Source organism: Triticum urartu, chromosome 7 (genome assembly GCF_003073215.2).
Source record: "Triticum urartu cultivar G1812 chromosome 7, Tu2.1, whole genome shotgun sequence".
Classification (NCBI taxonomy): Eukaryota; Viridiplantae; Streptophyta; class Magnoliopsida; order Poales; family Poaceae; genus Triticum; species Triticum urartu.
In genome coordinates, this window is record NC_053028.1 from 368,102,109 (window position 1) to 368,118,732 (window position 16,624).

Here is a 16,624-nt window from a genome sequence, read left to right on the forward strand (position 1 = left end):
GTATACAACTCACCGAATGCGCTCGGCACTTCGCGCTTAGCCCGCGGTCCTCAGTGAGAGAGGGAGGGACCTCGGCGCCCTTGAACAGCACCTTCCAGACGTCCTTGTGCGTCGTGTCGAAGAGCTCACTCAGAGTCTGGTGCTGGGCTGGGTCGAACTCCCACAAGTTGAAGTCCCATTGTTGGCATGGGAGGATCCGGCGGATGAGCATGACCTGGACTATGTTGACAAGCTGGAGCTTCTTGCTTGCCATACTCCAGATACATTTCTAGAGTCCATCCAGCTCCACCGATGAACCCCACGACAAGCCCTTCTCTTTCCAGGAAGTGAGCCGTGTAGGGAATCCGGATCGAAACTCGGGGGCCACCGCCCATTTGGTGTCGCGCGGCTCGGTGATGTAGAACCAGGCCGATTGCCACCCCTTTATGGTCTCCACGAAGGAGCCCTCAAGCCATGTGACATTGGGCATCTTGCCCACCATGGCTCCGCCGCATTCTGCTTGTTGGCCTCCCACCACCTTCGGCTTGATGTTAAAGGTCTTCAGCCACATGCCGAAGTGGGGCCGGACACGGAGGAAAGCCTCACAGATGACGGTGAACACCGAAATGTTGAGGATGAAGTTCGGGGCCAGATCATGAAAGTCCAGCCCGTAGTAGAACATGAGACCACGGACGAATGGATCAAGGGGAAACCCCAGTCCACGGAGGAAGTGGTGGAGAAAAACTACCCTCTCATGAGGTTCCGGGGTAGGAACGATCTGCCCTGCAGCGGGCAGCCGATGCACGATATTCGCAGCTAAGTATCCGGCGCCGCACAGCTTTTTGATGTGCCCCTCCATAACGGAGGAAGCCATCCATTTGCCCCCCGCTCCAGACATGTTTGGAGAAGTATGTCGGGAAGGATGTGGACTTGGGCATTGGAGCTCGAGTGCGCAAGAACGGATAGGCAAGGAGGAAGAAGGCGTGGGTAGAAAAAGGTTAAACCTTATACCTTTATAAGGGCAGCCGAAGCCATGCGCCCCCACTAGCCTGGTAAAACTCGCTTATTCCCCAAGCGCCGTAATCGATGGCGCGGTTGGGTTACCCACGCCCGTATTGATGAGAATCCCGTAATAAGGGGGACATGATCCCTTCTTTGACAAGACATGTCAGGAAACTGCCTCGTGTTATGTGCGGAGTTAGTTAAAGGAAATGGTTTGAATAATCACCGGGCCATGACATAACGTCATGTTGTCGAAACGTGTCAGCAGATTAGATTTGTGGAAATATTATTCTCTCTACGGTGGTATGTGGAACTTATTTTGCAGGGTCAGACACTATCCTTGTATTCAAATTCTTCCGGGGTGTATTCGGAGGAGGAACACGCCTTGCAATGCCGAAGACAATATTGCGCGCCGGACTCGATGTCATTGAAGCCTGGTTCTGGGGCTACTAAGGGAGTCCTGGATTAGGGGGTCTCCGGACAGCCCGACTATATCCTTTGGCTGGACTGTTGGACTATGAAGATACAAGATTGAAGACTTCGTCTTGTGTCCGGATGGGACTCTACTTGGCATGGAAGGCAAGCTAGGCAGTACGGACATGGATACTCCTCCTTTGTAACCGACCTTGTGTAACCCTAACCCTCTCCGGTGTCTATATAAACCGGAGGGTTTTAGTCCGTAGGACACAATAACATACAATCATACCATAGGCTAGCTTTTAGGGTTTAGCCTCTCTGATCTCGTGGTAGATCAACTCTTGTAATACTCATATCATCAAGAATAAATCAAGCAGGACATAGGGTTTTACCTCCATCAAGAGGGCCCGAACCTGGGTAAAACATTGTGTCCCCTACCTCCTGTTACCATCCACCTTAGACACACAGTTCGGGACCCCCTACCCGAGATCCGCCGGTTTTGACACCGACACTGCCCCAACACAATAGGAAATTCCTCAGGCTGAAGCATCTGCTCAGCCGGCTGAAGAACATGCTAGCACCGCTGATGAAAATCAGGCTGCTGAAGAAAATGTGAGTTCTAGGGCTGATGACTGCATTCCAGCCGCTGAAGAAATTGCCAGGGCATCCACTAGTGGTGCGCCTGAAGAAACTGAAGAAAACCAACCAGATTCCTCTGCTCCTCCTGCTCCAACAACAACTCCGATCCTTCCATCTGCATCAGATGTGAAGAAGACCAAGGCTGCAGAGCGTGCAGTAGTGAAGAAAAGGAAAGCATCAGCTACTTCAGATTCTTCAGCTCCGAAGAAGATGAAGCCTTTAACCAGTTCATTTGCTAATCCCATTGATGTTGTTCCAATCTCAACCATGCCATCAAAGGACCTTGTTCCTTTTGGTGAAGAATATGAGATCCCTAGCGGATCTGATGAAGAAAATCATTCTGCTACTTCGATAGAGCAGATTGATGAAGAAATTGAAGTGGATACTATCCCTTCAACACCTGTCATCTCCTCGCCCATGCCTCAGTTCACAGCTGAAGAGGCTGGCGTTGAAGAAATGGAAGATGAAGATGTGGACATTGGCTGCTCCACACCAGTAATAAGTGATGAATTCTGGGAAAGTCAGCGTCCAAACTTTCCAATGTTCACACTGTTGCAGCAAATACCTCAGTCCCCCGCACAAACTGTTCAAGTGGGCTCTGAAGAAACTCACCCCACTTCATCTGTACATGAGGAAATTCCAGCCACTAGTGCTGAAGAAACTGTTGCTGCTAAACATCTGAAGACACAGACTACCACTGAAGAGGAACCAGAAATTCCTCAGCCTAAAGAACCTGAGAATGTGATTCCTGAGGTTGTGATGAAACTCACTGACACTCCTCTGCCCAAGCCAAAGGATCCATTCTCACGCAAGCAAAAGTTCAAGGCTGATGATTTCTTCGGCGAGCATGTATTCTTCGAAGACTACAACCCATATGATTCTGCTCGCATTAGGAAGAGGCGTTTCTGGACTGCTAGTCAAGCCAATTTCTATTCCTCAGTGTTGTTCAACAAAGATAAAATCTTCTATCATGAGCACATTCCTCACGTGGATATGGAATCTCTGTCGTGTTTCATGCTAGTCCTCAGTGTTCTTCACGATGCTGGACTGTTAAACTTTTTCTCTGACATCTATGATTGGAAAGAAAAACTGATTCTTCAATTTTATGCAACGCTGCACATCACAGGAGATTCTGAAGATGTGAATTCATGGGTGCTGGACTGGATGACTGAGAACACTCACTACACAACACCGGCTTATGAATTGCTTCATGCCTTACCACTTAGTCCTCCCCTTGAAAAAGCTCGTTGCATCTACAGTGAACCTGAGCTTACAAATCACTACATGCAGGTTCTGATGAAACCTTTGAAGCCAGGTCAGGCCCCACGAACCAAATTCCATGTGAAGGAATTACTTTATGTGCCCAGAACTGTCTATCATATTCTTACGAGGACAATGAGTCCTATCAAAGGCCACGACTCATGTGATGAGGAAATTGTTGGCATCATGAAGAATTTGGTATTCAACATCGTTCATGGCATTCCTGTCAATTATCAAGATTTCTTCATGAGGACTCTAGCAAATGTTCCACTGTCTCCGTTTGAGATGAAGCCTTATGCACCTTGGATTATGAGATTCCTCAGGACAAGGTCTTCACTCAACTACAAAGCTGATTTTCAGAATCACCTCAGCTACTTGCCCCTAATTGAAGTCCTCAAGCAGACCTATTCCTCAGTTGATGAAAAGGGAAAGGCTCCAGCTGTTATAGATGAAGGCATTCGTCCATTGGATGGTCAGTTTCACAAAGCTGCCTCTTATTCCACCAATGATGACTCTGCCACACATGACTCTGCCAATGCACCCAAGTCTACTCGTCAAGCCACTGCTCCTTGTGTGATGACTGATTGTGAGCTTCTTGTTAGTCTTCACCATAAGGTGGATCGAAATCATAAATGGGTTAAGCGTCAGTTTGGTTCATTTCTTCACAACATGACTGCTACACACAATGCAGTGAAGAAAAACCATTACTACCTCCATGAAGTCTTCGGTCGCACCTGGGCAATACTGTCACATCTGTATGGTGAAGAAGATCTGAAGAAAATGGGTCTCAAGGAAGATTTTGACTGGTCTGCACATCCACTGAAGAAATTCAAGAAGGTCAAGGTTCCTTCTCTGGTGGTCAGCTCATATTCTTCATCGCGTGACACTGATGAAAATGAAGACTTGGACGACACTGCAGGAGGCCCTACTACGTCAAACGACCCCAACAACGCTGGCGCTCCTTCATCAACTTGATACTCTTCAGGGGCGTTAGTCCTCATATTCGATCCTTTTGGTCATTTGATGACAAAGGGGGAGAATTTTGAGTCAGTCTTCAAGCGTGTCTTTCTATATGGGCGTTTTTTTACAAGTTACAACTCTCGTTCTTTTGAGACTTTATTGGATCGAGTTGTAAACTTAAACCCGATGGTGCTCTGATACTTTTGATATGATTTTCTGCATGCATATTCCTCATATATGCTAATGCACGCATGATGAATTACATCAGTCACCATATTTCATCATGCATTTCAAATTCTTCACTGTTATATGTCAAATGCGTGTATGAATTACAAGATACAGGGGGAGATCTCCATGATTCAACTCTTCAAGTGTGCATTGCTTCAAAAGAAAATTCCTCACTATACACATCTTCAGGGGGAGTTCTTCTGTAGCTTGCAATCAAATTCCTCAATATCAGTATTTACACTTCATATGTTTATCCCCGTTGAAAACTTAACCTATATTGTCATCAATCACCAAAAAGGGGGAGATTGTAAGTGCATCTAGTGCCCCTTAGTGATTTTGGTGTATTGAAGACTTATAGGTTAAGGGACTAATGCATTGTGTGAGTATACACAGGTCTATAAGTCTATGAGGAGTTTGATATTTACAGAGAAAGTCGACCCCTAAAAATGAAGTTCTTCGACTAAAGACTTTGGCTTTCTGAAGACTTTGAAAGTGAAGAAATTGGTGTGACCTTAAAGACTTGGTATTCATTCGAGGAACATGAAGTGTGAAGACTTTTGTTTTCGTAGTTTCATTTTCTCTTTCTTGAGTCATAGGAAACACCGTACTGTTAAAGGGGGTCGAGGAAATACTAAGGAAAATTTTCCATGTGATGCTCAACTCAAAATCCTACACCTACCAATCCCTTCGAGTGAAGCCATTGGAAATCTCATACAGTCCAGTCATATTCTTGAATGACAGAGATGAAGTTCTTCTGATCTCTAAGGAATTTGTTCTGACTGAGGAGTTAGGAATTCGCCAGTGCGGATTGCTTACACCGTGAGGAACATGATAGCCCTGAGGATTTTGCTACTCAAAATTCCGACCGTTGCTGTGCTATGCGCCAGCTGTCCCAAGATATATATCCACCTAATGGTCATATCATTGAAGGGCATTTATGTCTTATCATGTCGGGCTGCTCCCTAGACTATAAATAGCCGCCCCCTACAACCACTAGCTGGTTGGCTGCTCCGAGAGAAACTGACACTTGTCATTTGAGGACTTTGAGCCAAAATCATCAAGTGAGGAAAAACCCAAACCCAAACACCTACAAACCCCAAGTGATTGAGCATCACTGAAGAGATTGATCCTGCGTGGATCCGACGCTTGTTACCTTTGAAGACTGTGCTTCTTCCAGATGGTTAGGCATTATGGTCTAGAGCATCCAAGAGGAATTGTGGATCGCCGAGTGACCAAGTTTGTGAAGGTTTGGAAGTCGCCTGAAGACTTACCACGAGTGATTGGACGAGGTCTGTGTGACCTTAGTTCAAGGAGAATACAGTGAGGACTGGGTGTCCTGAGCTGCGTGTTTAGGACTGGGTGTCCGGGACTATGTGTCCTCGAGTTTAAATACTCAGCCGCTCCAACCAGACGTACAACTGAGACAACAGTTGGAGTTGGTCTACCAAATCATTGTCTTCACCAAGCTTACTGGTTCTATTCCCTCAACTCTTTCATTTCCTCATAACTGTGTTGTGTGTTTGTTCATATCTGTGTTTGAACACTTTGACTGAAGACTTTCTCAATTTCCTCAGTTCAACTTCTTCAGTCTATTTGTCTTCATCCTATGTTATCCTGTGCTTACGCTTCGTGTACTCTGTGCCTGTCTTCATTTCATCATGATGACTATGCTTGTATTCTGTTATGTTTACTTTTGAGTACTTATTCCGCTGCTAGTAGTTCTTCGCTAAGGAATTTCCTCACCGGCAAATTCCTCAGTGAAGAATTTCATAAAAATCCCCTATTCACCCCCCTCTAGTCGATTTAACGCACTTTCATCTTCGTTCCTTGCTTGAGTAGTTGGAGTTTCTTGAAGAGGTCACGGTTGTAGTAGGTAGGCACAAAGCGTGCTCTCATGACATCTTTCATTTGTGCCCAAGTAGTGATGGGTGGTTCACCTCTTGCCTCTCGGCACTCGATAACTTGTTCCCACCAAATAAGGACATAGTCTTGGAACTCAAGGGATTCCATTGTGATCTTATTCTATTCTTCATAGTTGTGCAAACGGAAGATTTTGTCGACCTTCAATGCCCATGAAAGGTACTCTTCAGGATCGTTGCTTCCGTTGAACTTGGGCATGGTGAACTGGAGCTTGCCGTAGCGTTGCTCTTCATTGTGTTGGGGTCGGGGATGATGACACCCATGTTGTCGATGATTGTCAAGCTCGTGCTGCTCTTGGCGAGGAGAGTTGTCAACCTCATGTTGCTCTTATCGTGGAGGATTTCCATTGTCGTCATGCTCTTGATGAACTTGATGTTCTTGGCAAGCTTGTGGAGGAGCTTGTCGAGCTCGAGGAGGAGCTTGTCGAGCTCGAGGAGGAACTTGAAAAACTTGACGATGCACGCGAGCTTGAAATCTTCGTTCTTGAATTTCTTCGCGAAGTGCTTCTTCATGTTCACGAGTCTGCCAGCCTCGGTTGGCTACGGCTCGACTTGAATCTTGGAGGGCTTGTTGCGCCTCAAGTGCTTGAGCTTCACGGAGTTGTTGTTCTTGGCATTGTGCCTCAGCATCTTGTGTATCTTGGTGTAGACGCGCGCGCTCTTCCTCTTCATGTTGGCGTTGTCGTTGCCGTTCTCGTGGTAGCACAAAAGCCTCTTGGGTTTGACGTTGTCGGTGCTCTTGAGAGTTAGCGTTGCATAGAGCATTAATGCTTGCTTGACGATCGTTGTGCGCGGCACGTCGTAGAGTGTTCGATGTTGGTGTACTTGAGCCAGAGAGGGTGAAGTCGGAGTGTCAACTTGAGCGGCTCCTTGAAAAAGACGAAGTGAAAGAAGAGCGGTTGAGCAACAAAGCATGAATCTTGTCCATTCTTGCGTTGTTCTCTTGCTTTTGATCGTCGAGCTTGTGTTTGAAGTAACCCCTTGTATGTTGCTCAGGGAGTCGCAAGACGGCAGCGAGATTGTCGATGCATTCACTCATTACTTGTTGCTCTGGATGCAAAGCACGTTGTGCACCAAAGAGGTGGCTCCTGGTGACGTAGGAGTTCATATCGTTGTCGTGCTCAATGAAGAGTGGGTTGGTAGAAGTACTTGGCCTATCCATCATTCCAAGATAAAAAATGTGAGTGGTAGAAAGAGTAGAATGAATACCAAATGTACCTTGATCGAAGCTGAAAGTGGATCAATGATCACTCCAATGTGGACAAGGAAATAGCACAATTGGTACCAATTCTTGTCGGCTTCTCACACCTACACAAGTAAAAGCTTATGGTGGAGCTTGGTTAGGATGGTGGCACAAAATTTGATGCAATTGTAAGTGAGCTTCAATAATGTTGGAAAAGATTCACAAGATTGCAATGCAACAAGTAGACCAAGCAATGTAATGTAAACGGAAACACACACGCAAAGAGATAAGTGGGGTTGGGTAACCAAGGTTGATCCAAAAATGTGGAATCCAAAAAATACTCGTGTTGCGCAACACTAGAGAGATGCTAGCACGATTGCACAATAGGCTGATACAAAGACTTGTGCACAACCTACTAAGCAAAAATGTAACGACTTCTATCCCAAGTATGCTCTATGCAAGGTGTTTCAATGATATGATCCAAGATGATCTAATATGACAATCTTAATGTTTTATGATGCTATGGTTCTTGCTTAAAAGCACTTTGCTTATCTTTCCCTTTTGCTTAAAAGCTTGTTTGGCTCATTGATGTTTGAGCTCTTTTCTCATGCAATGCTTGACGAACCAAGATAGCAATTGTGTATGCGATGACAACCTTGTGATACAAGAGATGATACCAAGATATGCAACAATGATGTATGTATGCTATGGGAAGTATGATCACTAATGTGCACAAGTCTCGTTGCCGGCAATACTCAATGGCTAGTCTCGATGGGTAAGCAACGCAAAGGAGTAAGGCTATGATGGCTATCAATGTAATGGCAAGAGTGATATGTCCAATACCAAGGTGAGGTTACCGTTCCTTGCGGACGGTATGGTGTCAAAATGGTGGCACGAATACCAAGATGTACACCAAGTCTGTCTTTGTTGATGGCACATTCATGGCGAAGATGAGGGGCGGTGATGTTGATGTCGAACCATACCTAGATAGCCGAAACACAAAAGGATACGGAACCACAACTCAAATTCTCAAAGCTCGAAGTGGCAACACGTGTCGGAGTGTGAAACGGGTAAGCAAAGGTAGTGGTATGTGAAAGTGTTGATGGTGTGGAGGTGGTAGGAGTGCGTATACGGAAATGTGGGGCAGTGGTGGTGACTAAACTGAAAAAATCAGCTTCGTCAAGTAAAGTAACTCCGGACGTGCGGTGGTGAGCAGTCGTCCGGTCGTCGGACGTCTGGTGGCGAGCGGATGTCCGGTGCCTGGGCGAAAATCCGGCACGAGATGAACTGGTGGTGTTCGTGATGGAGATGTCGAAATTCTTCTAATCCGAGCGGATTTTGTGGAAGGAAAAGGTGGGGAAAGGGTGGAAAAGCTAGATCCACTCAAAACAAAGCAAATCCATAGATCAAATCCAACAAAATTTCAACACACCAACAAATCACGAAAAAAATTTGGGGCTATTTTTGTGGGGAATTTTCGAATTTGGGACAAAATCAACAAAAACTAGGCTAGCAACACAACGGGGAGGCTCCGCAATCGTGATCAACGTGGCTCATGATACCAAGATGATGTAGGGTAGGAACCCTAATCGGCCGATCTTTCACGAAAGGAGCGGATCCCGCGATGAACACAAAGAACATGAGGAGGGGAACGAGGGAAAACACGGTGGAAACACAAGAGGAACACTAAACCAACAAGAAATAGTCACACATGTGCTAGATCCTCGAATACATAAGAGATCACACGGTACGCAATCAACTAGGGACGATACAAAGGTAGCCGGTCTTCTCCGTGAGGAGGTCTTGAGGTTCTTCCCGTAAAGGGGTCTTGATTCCGCTTGGGGGATCTTCTCCGTAGGAGGCGCAATCTCCGAGGAGAAGCTAACCAAGTGGATGAGCAAAGCTCTCACATGAAATATGAGCTAAACCTTTGCAAACCTTAGCTAGGATGAATGGGAAGTCTATTTATAGTCTTAGTGCAAAAGGGGACGGAGTGGGGGGTACATGGGCCTCGGGCCCCAATCCTGTGCACAGACAGGTACCGGACGTCCGCTAGGGACCGGTCGTCCCGTGGCTCATGGGCGGCCGGACGTCCGGTAAGCGCCGGTCGTCCGCTCGTTCTGTCTCGGATGCTGGTGTAGCGGATTTCCGGTCTGGGCCGGTCATCCGGTGGCATCAGACGTCCGCTCGTTTGGCTCGGGTGCAGGGACACCGGTCGTCCGGTCTGGCCGGACGTCCGCTCGCTGGGGTTCGGCTGGAGCATCAGGCGCCAGACGTCCGGTCCCAATCGGTCGTCCGGTGGCTGGGACTTTTGCTGCAGCCCTCCTTCTTCCCCGTCTTCTCGTCCATCTTCCTCTTCTTCTTCTTCTCCTTGATCCTTAGCTTCTCCATGATACCTGAGTATGCACAATGTGTCCATATGAGGTAGTAGCCATGTCTCATGTGCATCAAAGTGGAAATGTGAGAGGAGAGATGTCACCTCGGTTTCAAGAGCTCTTTCACGTGCTCGTGTCATGGGTCCGCTAGGCACTTGGCGAGACGATGGTAGGTCCATGGGGATGACCTTAGGAAGCTCCACATCACACCGGGAATTAAGTCAATTTGATGCACTTGGTGAGACGATGGTAGGTCCACTTTGTGGATGATACGCCGTGGAGAAGAGTAGCTTGATTTCGAGCTTGGTGCATAGGGTCTTCCAAAAGTAGCTAAGGAACTTGACGTCGCGGTTTGAAACGATAGTCTTTGGCACTCCATGTAGACCCAATATTTCCCAACAAAAGAGATTAACAACATGTGAAGCGTCATCTATCTTGTTGCAAGGAATGAAATGTGACATCTTGGAGAAATAGTCCACAACGACAAATACCGAATCCTTCTCATTTCTAGTCCTAGGCAATCCAAGTACGAAATCCATGCTAATGCCTTCCCATGGTTGACATGGAATTGGGAGAGGCATGTAAAGGCCATGGGATTGAGCTTTGGACTTAGCTTTGCGACATGTAGAGCATCGGTTGGTGAAGCGGTTGACGTCGTGAAACATCTTGGGCCAAAAATAGTTTTTGGAGAGCGTTGCGAAAGTCTTGTCGCGTCCACAATGTCCCATTAATCCTCCTCCATGAGATTCCTGCAAAAAAAAACAAACGAAGAGAAGACTCGGGGATGCAAAGCTTGTTAGCTCTCATAAGATATCCATCTTTGATGTAATAGCGTTCCCAAGAGGTGTGCGTCAAACACTTGGTATAAGGAGTAGCAAAGGTAGGATCGTGCTCATACAAGTCTTTTATATGATCAAACCCAATAACATCCAATTCAAGTTGGGTAACAAGCATGCATATGTGGGAAAGGGCATCCGCCGCAATATTTTCCTTACCTTTAATGTACTTGATGACATAAGGAAAAGACTCAATAAATTCACTCCATTTAGCATGACGCTTGTTCAACTTGGTTTGGCCCTTAAGATACATGTGCATTTCATGATCGGTATGAATGATAAACTCATGAGGGCGAAGATAGTGTTCCCATTCATGCAAAACGCGGACTAAAGCATATAGCTCTTTGTCATATATGGGGTAATTGAGTTGCGCGCCGGAGAGTTTCTCACTAAAGTAAGCTATGGGACGCTTCTCTTGCGTTAACACACCTCCTATGCCATTACCACTAGCATCGCAATGAATCTCAAAAGGTTTGTCAAAGTTTGGTAAAGCAAGCATGGGAGCATGAGTAAGCAAATTCTTAAGCTCATTGAAAGCGGTATCTTGGGATGGTCCCCAAACAAAAGGTGCATTCTTCTTGCTCAAAGCATGCAAAGGAGAAGCAATGGTGCTAAAATCTTTCACAAAGCGACGATAGAAACCCGCAAGGCCAAGAAAACTACGCACTTGTTGCAAATTGGTTGGTTGTTGCCAAGTCTTAATAGCATTGATCTTGGACTCATCAACATGAACACCCTTAGAAGAAACAACAAAACCCAAGAAAATGAGTTTGTCAACGCCAAAAAGACATTTCTCCATATTAGCATAGAGATGCTCTTTTTGAAGAGTTTGTAAAACAGTTCAGTCATGGGTGACATGCTCTTTGATAGACTTGCTAAACACAAGGATGTCATCGAATTAGACCACAACAAACACACCAATGTAAGGGCGAAAGACATGATTCATGAGATGCATAAAAGTACCCGGTGCTTCCGATAGACCCATAGGCATGACTAACCACTCATACAAGCCAAAGTTGGTTTTGAAAGCGGTTTTCCATTCATCACCCTCTTGTATGAGGATTTGATAGTAACCACTTTTAAGATCAATTTTTGAAAAGATAGTGGCACCACTAAGTTCATCAAGCATATCATCAAGGCGTGGAACGGGATACCTATAACTAACGGTGATAGCATTGATAGGTCTACAATCAGAGCACATGTGAAAGCTACCATCTCTTTTTGGCACAAGAATGACCGGGACGGCACAAGGGCTCAAACTTTCACGCACATGTCCATGCTTTACTTGCCTTTGTATTTCTTTGGTTTCTTTGGGTTTGTCGCCGTAGGGAGCTTTGTTCGGGAGCGGTGCTCCGGGGATTAGGTCGATGCGGTGCTCAATGCCTCGTAGTGGAGGTAGTCTCAGGGGTAGCTCGTCGGGGAAAACATCATAAAATTCCTGCAAAAGAGAAGACAACACTAGAGGAAGAGTGTGAGAGGTGTTAGCTTGTGTTGCATTGTCCTTGCACAAAAGTACGTAGTGTAGGACACTAGATGGGTTCTCACACACTCCTCTTATATCACTTTTGGTGGCAAATAGGACTAAGTTCTTCTTTTCTCTCATCGTGGAGGTGCTTGATTTGGGCTTGTGGCGCTCAATTTCTTTTTGGTGTCGCTCTCTCACTATGATCTCCACGATGGGTGGCTTGCTTGTCGGCGATCACTTGGCTTGGCGACATTGTATGAAGGACGTACTCCTTGCCCTTCATCTTGAAGATGTAGTGGTTCGTTCGGCTATTGTGGATGACTCCTCTATCAAATTGCCATAGGCGTCCAAGGAGAAGGTGGCAAATGGTCATTGGAACGACGTCGCCCTCCAAGGTGTCTTCATAGGCACCAATTTTGAACGAGACTTGTACTCGATGCTCGACATGGATAGTGCCAGAGTCGCTAAGCCATTGCACTTTGTATGGATGTGGGTGCTTCGTCTTGGGCAATTGGAGCTTGGAGCAAAGTTCTTCACTTGCGATATTATGACAACTCCCTCCATCGATGATGACCTTGACGGATCTTCCATTGATGCCATCCTTGGTGTGGAATATGTGGCATCTTTGGTCTTCTTCTTGGTGATGTTGGAGAGTCAAAACCTTGCAGACAACAAGAGCGGGACATGAATCTTCATCGCAAAAGACTTGTTCCTCTTCATCGTTCACTTGCTGGTGCATGGCGACTTGCTCGATGGCGTCCATTTCTCCTTCACTCATCGAGTCGTAGGTTCCGTCGTCATTGAGGATTATGGTCCGGTTGTTGGTGCACTCATAGGACTTGTGGCCTCAGCCTCCGCATGTGAAGCATTTGAAGGAACTTGTCTTGATGGTCTCATCGGTTGGAGTGGATGATAATGAAGCTCTCGTCTTGAAGTTGCTTGTAGTAGGAGGATGACTTGGAGTTGACGAAGCTTTATTGGAACTCGACTTGTTGACGTTGCTTGTAGAAGGCTTGGTAGATGGTATTGGAGTCGTTGAAGCTTGGTTGTTGGAGAAGCCATAGGACTTGGATGAGAACTTGGCATACTTGAAATCATCTTGCACTTGACGTTCTGCTTTGGTAGCTTGATGTACTAGCTCGATGAGGTTCGAGTATGGTTAGAAGTCGGCGATCTTCTTGATAGGATGGTTGAGTCCATTCAAGAAACGTGCCATTGTTTTCTCATCATCTTTCGTGACGTTGGCTCTTATCATGGCAATCTCCATCTCCTTGTAGTACTCTTCAACGCTCTTGGTTCCTTGCTTGAGTAGTTGGAGTTTCTTGAAGATGTCGCGGTTGTAGTAGGTAGGCACGAAGCGTGCTCTCATGACATCCTTCATTTGCGCCCAAGTAGTGATGGGTTGTTCACCTCTTGCCTCTCGGCGCTCGATGACTTGTTCCCACCAAATGAGGACATAGTCTTGGGACTCAAGGGATGCCATCGCGATCTTCTTCTCTTTATCATAGTTGTGCAAGCGGAATATTTTGTAGACCTTCAATGCCCATTATAGGTACTCTTCAGGATCGTTGCTTCCGTTGAACTTGAGCATGGTGAACTTGAGCTTTCCGTAGTGTTGCTCTTCATTGTGTTGGGGTCGAGGATGATGACGTCCATGTTGTTGATAATTATCTAACTCGTGTTGCTGTTGGCGTGGAGGGTTGTCGACCTCATGTTGGACTTGTCGTGGAGGATTTCCATTGTTTGTGGAGGAGCTTGTCGATCTTGACGTTGCACGTGAGCTTGATGTCGTCGTTCATGAATTTCGTCGTGAAGTGCTTCCTCTTGTTAACGAGCTTGTCGGCCTCGATTGGCTATGGCTCGACTTGAATCTTGGAGGGCTTGTTGCGCCTCAAGTGCTTGAGCTTCACGGAGTTGTTGTTCTTGGCGTTGTGCTTCGGCATCTTGTGCAACTTGGTGTAGACACGCTCGCTCTTCCTCTTCATGTTGGCATTGTCGTTGCCGTTCTCGTGCTAGCACAAAGGCCTCTTGGGTTTGACATTGTCGGTGCTCTTGAGAGTCGGTGTCGCGTAGAGGATTGAGGCTTTCTTGATGATCGTTGCACGCGGCATGGTGTAGAGTGTTTGATGTCGGTGTACTTGAGCCGGAGAGGGTGAAGTTGGAGTGTCGACTTGAGCGTGTCCTCCTTGATGAAGACGAAGTGGAAGAAGAGCGGTTGAGCAACAAAGCGCAATTTTCGTCCATCCTTGCGTCATTCTCTTGCTTGTGATAGTCAAGCTTGTGGTCGAATTAGTCCCTTGTACGTTGCTCGGAGAGTCGCAAGTCGGCGGCAAGGTTGTCAATGCGTTCACTCACTGCTTGTTGCTCTTGATGCAAAGCACGTTGTGCACCAAAGAGGTGGCTCTTGGTGATGTAGGAGTTCATGTCGTCGTCGTGCCCAATGAAGAGTGGGTTTGTAGAAGTACTTGGGCTATCCATCATTCCAAGAAAAATGTGAGTGGTAGAAATAGAAGAATGAATACCAAATGTACCTTGACCGAAGTTGAAAGTGGATTGATGATCACTCCAATGTAGGACAAGGAGATAGCACAATTGGTACTAGCTCTTGTCGGTTTCTGACACCTACACAAGTAACAGCTTATGGTGGATCTTGGTTAGGATGGTGGCACAAAATTTGATGCAATTGTAAGTGAGCTTCAATAATGTTTGAAAAGATTCGCAAGATGCAATGTAACAAGTAGACCAAGCATATAAGGTACACGGAAACACACACGCAAAACGATAAGTGGGTTCGTGCAACCAAGGATGAGCCAAAATGTGGAATCCACAAAAATGCTCGTGTTGCACAACACTAGAGAGACGCTAGCAAGATTTCACAATAGGCAGATACAATAACTTGTGCACAACCTACTTAGCAAAAATGCAAGGACTTCTATCCCAAGTATGTTCTATGCAAGGTGTTTCTACGATGTGATCGAAGATGATCGAGTATGACAATCTTAATGTTGTATGATGCTATGGTTCTTGCTTAAAATCTCTTTCTTATCTTTCCTGTTTGCTTAAAAGCTTGAGTATTCTATAGTCTCACCTAAATAGCTTGGCGTAATCATGGTCATAGCTGTTTCCTGTGTGAAATTGTTATCCGCTCACAATTCCACACAAGAAATGATACCAATATATGCCACAATGATGTATGTATGCTATGGTAAGTATGATCACTAATGTGCACACGTCTCGTTGCCGGCAATACTCAATGGATAGTCACGATGGGTAAGCAACATAAAGGAGTAAGGCTATGATGGCTATCAATGTGAAGACAAGAATGATGTATCATGATACCAAGACGAGGTTACCGTTCTTACTTACGGTATGGTGTCAAAATGGTGGACCGAATACCAAGATGTAGTCGAGGTGGTCGTTGTTGATGACGCGTCCGTGGCGAAGATGAGCGGCGGTGATGTTGATGTCGAACCGTACCTAGATAGCCAAAACACAAAAGGATATGGAACCGCAACTCAAATTCTCAAAGCTCGAAGTGGCAACACGTGTCAGAGTGCGAAACGGGTAAGCAATGGTGGTGGTATGCGGAAGTGGTGATGGTGTATAGGTGGTAGGAGTGCGTATGCGGAAATGTGAGGCGGTGGTGGTGACTAAAACTGAAAAAATTCAGTTTCGTCAGGGTTCGTCGGACGTTCGGGCTGGGCCGGTTGTCCGGTCATCGGACGTCCGGTAGGGGTCGGACATCCGGTGCCTTGGCAAGATTTGGGCACGAGATGAACAGCTAGGGTTCGTGGTGGAGATGTCGAAATTCGTCGAATCCGAAGGATTTTGTGGATGGAAAGGGTGGAAACAAGGGGGAAAGCTAGATCCAATCAAAACAAAGCAAATCCATGAATCAAATCCAACAAAATTTCAACACACCAACAAATCACAAAAAAAATTGGGGCTCTTTTTGAATTTGGGACAAAAACAACAAAAACTAGGCTAGCAACACAATGGGGAGGCTCCAAATTGTGATCAATGAGGCTCATGATACCAAGATGATGTAGGGTAGAACCCTAATCGTGTGATCTTTCATGAAAGGAGCGATCCCGTGATGAACACGAAGAACACAAGGGGGAAATGAGGGGACGCACAAGGGAAACACAGGAGAATCACTAAGCCAACACAAGATAGTCACACATGTGCTAGATCCTCGGATACATAAGAGTTTACACGGTACACGATCAACTACAGACGATACAAGGGTAGCCGGTCTTCTCCGTGAGGAGGTCTTGATGTTCTTCTCCGCGAGGAGGTCTTGAATCCAAAGGTATCTTCTCCGAAGAGGACGCGGTCTCTCTCGAGGTGTAGATCCGATG